Source organism: Colobus angolensis, unplaced genomic scaffold (genome assembly GCF_000951035.1).
Source record: "Colobus angolensis palliatus isolate OR3802 unplaced genomic scaffold, Cang.pa_1.0 Scaffold45, whole genome shotgun sequence".
Classification (NCBI taxonomy): Eukaryota; Metazoa; Chordata; class Mammalia; order Primates; family Cercopithecidae; genus Colobus; species Colobus angolensis.
Genome location: NW_012117932.1, coordinates 8,370,907 through 8,377,882, shown reverse-complemented (window position 1 = coordinate 8,377,882; position 6,976 = coordinate 8,370,907). Strand labels below are relative to the sequence as shown.

General features: G+C 42.3%; 1 protein-coding gene and 1 pseudogene across 2 annotated transcripts in view; both read right to left on the bottom strand.

Moving 5' to 3' along the window:
- Positions 1 to 6,976, bottom strand: part of ARHGAP28 (Rho GTPase activating protein 28) — a 194,043-nt gene that overhangs the window by 125,172 nt on the left and 61,895 nt on the right. The window lies entirely within an intron of this gene.
- Positions 4,965 to 6,484, bottom strand: LOC105523082 (annotated as a pseudogene). Its single transcript, XR_001003536.1, has one exon. The product of XR_001003536.1 is annotated as a 60S ribosomal protein L7-like 1 pseudogene (transcript).

Genomic DNA, 6,976 nt, shown 5'->3' with positions numbered 1-6,976 from the left:
TAAGTACTCATAAAATGTGTTTTTATACATAGGACTTTATAGCAATACAATCATAGTGTAATCTGAGGGAAAACTATACATTGTTTTGTTCAAACACTCACCATTCTGGAAATTCAAGTTGTCTGCAGCACCACAAGCAATACAGCTCAGTAGACCCCTCTCCGTTTGTAGCACGCATGGTAATTCTGCACATCAGACCAACCAAGTGACTCCTTCAATGTGTTCAGTCAGTTTTAGTCATGTCCCAATGTTTGCATATTTAAATACTTATTATATAAAATATACTTTCCTTTTACTTTTTCCTTTACGTGATGGTTAATTCTGAGTGTCACTTTAATTGGATTGGAGGATACAAATGTTGATCCTGGGTGTGTCTGTGAGGTGTTGTCAAAAGAGATGAATATCTGAGTCAGTGGGCTGGGGGAGGCAGATCCACCTTTAATCTGGTGGGCACCATCTCATCAGCTGCCAGTGAATATAAAGCAGGCAGAGGAATATGGAAAGGAGAGACTGGCCTTGCCTCCCAGTGTGCGTCTTTCTCCTGTGCTGGATTTTTCCTGCCCTCGAACATCGGACTCTACGTTCTTCAGTGGTGAGACTCAGCCTGGCTCTCCTTGCTCTTCAAACTTGCAGACAGCCTATTGTGGGACCTTGTAACAGTGTAAGCTAATACTTTATAAACTCCCCGTTATATCTATATATCTATATACATATATCTATATCTATATCTACATCTATACCTCCTATTAGTTCTGTCCCTCTAGAGAACCCTGACTAATACACTTCATATTATAGTTGGGGCATTATATTAATTTCTAAAATTTTGTGCACAAGTAGATTACATTATCTATAAACTTCATTATGGGATAACAAAAGGGGACAATGTGTCTGATGGTGCTAGGTAATGGATCTACAGACCATTCATTCTTTCCTTCTTTCTTTTCTGGAAAATCTCACACTCCAGGCTTCCGTGACAACACTATCTCCTGGTTTCCCTGATCACTCTTTCTTAGTCTGTTTCCCTGGCTCCTCTTGTACCCAACCCTGGGAGGTGGCCGTGTTCCTCCGTTTCACCCTCTACCCCTCTGTTCTTATCAACTTCTGTCTCCCATGAATTTCTATGACATTTACTAACAATTATTTGCCAAATTGCTCTCAAATCTAGACTCCCCACCCCTCTTGTTGATTCCATAGCACATTTTCACGTGTCCACTCTGTTCTACTTGGATTTTCTCCCAGTGCAGTATATCAAAGGCAGCACGTCCCAAACAGAACTCCTTATCTTTTCTGCAAAATCTGCTCTCCCTGTACCTTCTGTGTTTCTTGGTTGGTGATGATACCATTTACTGAGTCTGGCAAACTAGAAAACTGGAGTATTTTTGACTAATTCATCATTTTTTATTCTCCTAGGGCAAGCGTTCACCAAATCCAACAAAACTATCTTATATCCTGAATATGTCTAAACTCTAAAGCACAAGTTTTGTTCTTTTATTAAAAATCAATATAGCAACATTAAAGTCTTAATGTTAAGTATGTTTTAAATCATTAAGTGTACGTAAGGTACCTAGCCTATGAAAGTAATAATTTTAGACAACTTTATGCCCAAAAATGTTACATACAAAGTTATTTATGAAAATTTGGAAACAACCATTAAAGAAACAATTTGAGGCAGGGTGCGGTGGCCCATGCCTGTAATCCCAGCACTTTGGGAGGCAGAGGCAGGCGGACTGCCTGAGGTCAGGAGTTCGAGACCAGCCTGGCCAACACAGTGAAACTCTGTCTCTCTTTGTATTTTGTAAAAGTACAAAAAATTAGCCAGGGTTGGTGGTGTGCACCTGTAGTCCCAGCTACTAGGGAGGCTGAGGCATGAGAATCGCTTTAACCCGGGAGGAAAAGCTTGCAGTGAGGCAAGATCATGCCACTGTGCTTCAGCCTGGGTGACAGAGTGAGACTCTGACTCCAAAAAAAAAAAAAAATTGATATTTTAATTATGCATCTATACAAAAGTAATTTTGAAGCCATCAAAAGTATACTAATAGAGTGTCTTTATTATAATAAGAAATGCTTTTCATAGTGTTAAATTAAATATTGGGATGTAAAAGTTTCCTACGTATGTAAAACATGCAGGGGAAAATGACTGGAATGAATTGTTAGTGGTGGTGATCTCTGGTGAAAGGAATATAGATTAGTTGTATCTTCCTTTTTTTTTGAGATGGAGTCTTGGTCTGTTGCCCCAGCTGGAGTGTAGTGGCAGGATCTCAGCTCACTGCAACCTCCGCCTCCTGTGTTCAAGCAATTCTTCTGCCTCAGCCTCCCGAGTAGCTCAGATTACAGGTATGTGCCACAGTGCCTGGCTAATTATTTATTTTTTTCAGTAGAGACCGGGATTCACTGTGTTGGCCAGGCTGGTCTCGAACTCCTTCCTGACCACCGCACCTGGCCTGTCTTTTCAAAGTGTAGATGTGTCATGGAGGTAGCCTTCGGCTGGCTCCCTACCATGCAAAGGCTGAGGTGCCAACTCTATGCATGTCGTAAAAAGGTCTCACATCCTCTCTCCCAAGTCTTGTTTCTTCAGCCTCATCCCCTGCAAATTCATCACCAACACACAGACCTTGCTACCTTCACTGGTACAAGTCATGAACTGTGGCATTTTTACAAGGTTGATACCTTTGACAAAAATGTCTTTTTCTCCTGCATTGTCAGGCCAAGTAATACATTTATCCTTTAAGACTCAATTCAAATGTCATTACTCCTTTGAAGCCTTTGCTGGTAGAGTTGGGAGCCACTCACACTGTCTTCACAAACACTGTTGTGGATACGCTGTTTCACACTTATCTCTTGATACAAGACAGAGGTGGCCACAGGAATTCTTCTTCCTGGGCAAATACTGCATCTTGGTCATCTTTGTATCACTTGTCTCTGATACAGTCTAGCACACCATCCTGGCATTGCTATAAAGAAATGCCTGAGGCCAGGTAATTTATTACATAAACAAAAGATGCTTAATTGCTCACAGTTGCACAGGCTGTACAGGAAGCATGATGCTGGCATCTGCTTGGCTTCTGGGGAGGCCTCAGGAAACTTATAATCATGGCAAAAGGCAAAGGGGGAACTAGCACGTCACCTGGCCGGAGCAGAAGGAAGGGGCTGAGGGAGGTGCTACATACTTTGGAACAACCAGATCTCACGAGAACTCACTCACTATACAGTAACAAGGGTGGGTGGTGCTAAACTGTTCATGAGAACTCCACCTCCACAATCCAATCACCTCCCACCAGGCCCCACCACCAGCACTGCAGATTACAATTCAACATGAGATTTGGGCAGGGACACAGATCCAGACCTTATCAACTACGGACACGCAGATGCCTCAAGGCCAGGAGAAACTGAAGTCAACCTGTATTTTCCCATTAGACAAAAGGCAGAATGAACCAGAATACATGGAACAAAGCAGAACTACTCAAATTAGTTAAAGAGGAAATTACAGTTGGAGTAATCCAACTGTCAGTCCAACTGTGATGGATAGCAGTTAGATTATTTAAGAAGTTGGAATTAAACTTTTACATGAAGAAATCTCTTGTACCTGTATATTTAAAATACAGTTGTCTTTGAGAGTTGTGTCTAACACTTTTAATAGACAATGATAACATTGGTTAAAACTGTGTTTTTGGAAAGTGAAACAGACAACACCCATGGGGACACCTATGGAAAGCCAACCCACCAGATTGAAATTCAAAGTGCCATTGCTTTGCCTGCACATCACAGCTTTGTAAAGTCTTAATGTCTGTGCCACAGGCATAATGCTATATTATCTCAGATAAAAACAATCAGAATTTCAGGGGGTGGGGCCCAGACAGAACGCATTTTTTAAACTTCCTTCCACTGTTGAAAATCACCAATCTACATGAAAGATTTCCCCAGTTACAGACTACAGCCCTGAAAAAAAAAAGAGTCTTAATAACCATTCTCATTGATGATCTCTACCTAAAACATGAAAGCAAATGATATATTATTGGTATAAAGGAAAAGTAAATAATAAGAATGTAGTTTAAATAACTTTCTTCACTCAAGAGATGCTGATTCTTATTTTTTTTTTCTTATCCTCAAAATACATTTACAATGGCAACTTCAATTCTTTTTTTTATTTTTAAACGGAGTTTCGCTCTTGTCGCCCAGGTTGGAGTACAGTGGCGCGATCTTGGCTCACTGCAACCTCCACCTCCCAGGTTCAAGCAATTCTCCTGCCTCAGCCTTCCCAGTAGCTGGGATTATAGGTGTCCCCACCACCACCCCTGCCTAATTTTTGTGTTTTTAGTAGAGATGGGGTTTCACCATGTTGGCCAGGCTGGTCTTGAACTCCTGACCTCGGGTGATCCATCCTCATCAGCCTCCCAAAAGTGCTGGGTTTACAGGCATGAACCACTGTGCCTGGCCCCAACCTCAATTGTGAATGAATGATCACATGAGAACATTTCAATATTTTTAGGCCAAAGGGAAAAGCCTAGAGAATAAAAAAATTTGCTAGTAAGAAATTGAGCTCTGAAAAAAAATTTGCAGGCTGGGCACGGTGGCTCAAGCCTGTAATCCCAGCACTTTGGGAGGCCGAGACGGACGGATCACGAGGTCAGGAGATTGAGACCATCCTGGCTAACATGGTGAAACCCCGTCTCTACTAAAAAATACAAAAAATTAGCCGGGCATGGTGGCAGGAGCCTGTAGTCCCAGCTACTCGGGAGGCTGAGGCAGGAGAATGGCGTAAACCCAGGAGGCGGAGCTTGCAGTGAGCTGTTATCTGGCCACTGCACTCCAGCCTGGGCGACAGAGCGAGACTCCGTCTCAAAAAAAAAAAGAAAAAAAAGAAAATTTGCTATTTTAGGGATTTTTTTCCCCCACAGCAAATAGCTTTTATAGCTATTAATATTTATATATCAATAGCCATAGCAAGTAGGTTTAAAAGTTTTTTTTTTTTTTTTTCTTGCAGAGACAAGTGAACATTTATTTGTATGCCTTTCTTCCTATGTGTATTTCCGGTGTTTTTCAAAACAAGGTCCTAGGACTCTCCAGATTCAATTACGTCCTTGGGCTTGGCCAACTGCTGCAGGAGTCTTAGGGAGCATTGTACAAATGCTAGAGTGACTCATTTACCAACATTAAACCCTAAGATAGATGCAACAAAGCAGGACTCCTTCCTCCACGGAATGTGCTGATTTCAGACGATGCATCACCCAATGTAGAAAACACTGGAATTTTTCCTTGGAACTGGACGGTGATGAGAGGTGCTTGCCATGAACATAAGCTACTGTCTTTTCTTTTCTTTGAGATGGAGTTTCACTTGTTGCCCAGGGTGGAGTGCAATGGCGTGATCTCAGCTCACCGCAACCTCCACCTGGCAATTCTCATGCCTCAGCCTCCCGAGTAGCTGGGATTACAGGCATATGCCACCATGCCCAGCTAATTTCTGTATTTTTAGTAGAGATGGCATTTCTCCATGTTGGTTGGGCTGGTCTCGAACCCCCAACCTCAGATGATCCACTCGCCTCAGCCTCCCAAAGTGTTGGGATTACAGGCGTGAGCCACCACGCCCAGCCAGCTACTGTCTTTTCTTTGACCCTTCCCTTCCAGTTTTTAAAGATAAAGCAGGAAATAATCTTCTCTGAAGATACTTGATAAAAATTCCCAAAACAATTCAACACATGCTTCCACTTCATTGATAAAAATTTACCGCAGTTTGACATCTGGGACTAGTTCAGCTGGCGGATGAGCTGATTGATGCGTTCACCCCGATAGCCAGGTGTGCCCATATCTTTGAGGAAGCCCACTCTATTTTTGTTAGCATGACGGGCCACTGAGAGGTGAAAAGGGCACAAGAACCATGAGATCTCCTGGAAATGCTTCCCTGGGAAGGCAATTTCATGAATGAGGTCTTCCAAGCAAATGACGCCAAACTTCCCCACGTGCTCCTCAATCACTCTGTTGTCTGTCAGAGGGATGGTCTTATTCTTGACGTTGGCTTGTCCACGTTTCAAAATGAGTTCTCGGATAGACTTCAGATTTGGAAATCCCCAGGTCACATAAGGTTCCACTATATGCAGCATTTTTAGGTTCTGGGGGGTGACTTTTACAAAGACACCACTAAAAATTTTTTTTAGGCGAAGTCTTGCAATGGTACTCTGCACCAGTAAACTCACACCATCAATCCTTTCGATGCGTACAACAAAGGCCAAGGAATGTTATCTGGCAATTCCAAGGCGTGAGGTTTCACTTCTGGTGGTCTGAGACGCATCTTGTCACGTTTCTGCCGCCAGGAATCACGTAGGAATGATTCCAGTTGCTTAAACCTGAGCCCTTTTCCTTTCCTCTGCTCCTTCTTTGCCAAAAGTGCCTGCTTTGTCTGGGTGGCTTTGAGGGCTTGATAAGCCTTCCTCTTTTTCAGCAGATTTTCTGGAACCAAAGGGATTTTTCTTTGCTCTTGCTCCGCCATCTTTCTAGTGGTCGCTTTAAACGTTTAGAATGGCAGTTCTTGTTGTGAGGATAATTTGTATTGATCTTTTCATCAAATTTTAAATGGTACAATCTTATATCATGTTTTTCAGGGATTCACCTATCAATAGCAAGGACACTGGAATAATAGTTTCAAAGAATGAAGTGGTCAGCACATCCCAAAAAGGCATGCTGAGGGGCGTGTGGTTGGAAGGTTACGGTGGGACGATGGTGCACACCCCGAACGGTGGGAGAAGAGAGTGGTGAGAAAAACTGAGCTCCAACTGTTCCTTCCTAAGGACTGCTCTTCTCCATTGGGTTCTCACATTTTTATCCTCATTGACACCAACTTATCTTGATCTGGGTATACACCTAGCCCTTTTAGACTGGCATAGTTAAATTTTTCTTTAAGTATATATGACAGGACAATTCGTCAAAAAATCCTTTACTAAAAACTAAAGAAAGGGAAAAATAAAATAGAAAAAAATGAAGAAGG